The sequence below is a fragment of the Camelina sativa genome, chromosome 16 (assembly GCF_030686135.1).
Source record: "Camelina sativa cultivar CO46 ecotype springtype chromosome 16, ASM3068613v1".
Classification (NCBI taxonomy): domain Eukaryota; kingdom Viridiplantae; phylum Streptophyta; class Magnoliopsida; order Brassicales; family Brassicaceae; genus Camelina; species Camelina sativa.
This window is the reverse complement of record NC_141895.1, coordinates 20316561-20317935: the sequence shown is the minus strand read 5'-3', so window position 1 is coordinate 20317935 and position 1375 is coordinate 20316561. Positions and strand designations below refer to the sequence as shown.

Genomic DNA, 1375 nt, shown 5'->3' with positions numbered 1-1375 from the left:
ATGGAGCATTTTGGTCAAAACAAAAGAAGAGAAATGGCTGTGATTGAGACAAGTTTCGAAGCAATTCCTTTAGCGATACAAACGGAGACACTGTCACGTTTGCCTCTGAAAACCTTGATGAAATGCATCTGCACCTCAAAGAAATGGGCTTCTCTTATCCGCACAAAAGAATTCATAAAGCTTTACTTGAGCCGATCGACGACAAAGCCTCGATTGTTCTTCGCGGTCGATCAATATCAAATAACATCGAGATACTTAATTGAGGAACCATTGTTGTTTCAGTCTGCTTATCAAGAAGAGGAATCATTGATGTCTTCTGGTCAGCAACAAGTGCTTCTTTCTCCAGACCCAGGATACGTGGCTTCTTCACCCGTCCGAGGTTTGATATGTCTTCGTTTAAACACAGAGTTTATAATTTTCAATCCGGGTACGAACAAACGTAAGCATTTAGCTGAGATCCCACTGCCTAACAAAAGCGCACTCCTAATGTTTTTCTTTGGATACGATGAACTCACGGATGTGTACAAGGTGTTATGCATAGCAGAAGTAACCGAGGAAGAACAACATATTTCACGATAGGAACGAACGAAGCAGCTTGGAGACGGATCACATGTGAGCATCAGCATTCTCCAACTCCTACTGCGCAAGGACTATGCAAAGATGGAGTTTTGTAATATCGAGCTAGGTCCAGTACTGGCAGAGGTCTGGTAATGATGTTTAACGTGAGGTCTGAAGAGTTTAGTGTCACTGAGTTACCTGAGGACATGAACATTGAGAATGGTTGGGATGTGTCGGATTGCGGAGATGATCGTGGTTGGGAACTGGTGAATACAATGGTGCGGTTGCCTTAGTGGATGACTCTCAATTTCCACGTGACGTTTTGTACGAGTGGAATTGGAATAAAGTCTTTCACATATGGGTTAGAAAGAAGTCGCAGGAACCTGGTCAAGAAAACGCATTGAGATCCTTCTTTATAAAATAAAAGTTGATGAGTCTACGCTGTATTTTTTCAGAGGTACCACCAAAAGAGGAAAACTTGTTTTCTCAATGAAGCACTATTCGCAAATTTTTAATGGCAAAAGATCAATCTGTGTTTACTATTACAATCCAAAGACAGACGATCTCAGACAATTTAAGATGCAAGGAGGGGGGCTGTGTTATTGTCTTCGATGCTACTTGGATCATGTTGATACTCCTATGCTTATCTAACGGAACAATAGAGTCGGTGGTCGGGTCGTCCGTTGAGTATCCGAAACTGGTTTGTTTGGTGCTAAATAATAATTTTAGTCTCTCGACTAATAATACTATAATTTCACGTCTGTTGTCTCGTTAAATTTTAATTTATGCTAAATAATAATGTTTGTTCAGTTCCTGA

General features: G+C 40.7%; 1 pseudogene; it reads left to right on the top strand.

Annotated features, from left to right (window-relative positions):
* Positions 1-1375, top strand: LOC147925773 (putative F-box protein At1g70960 pseudogene; annotated as a pseudogene).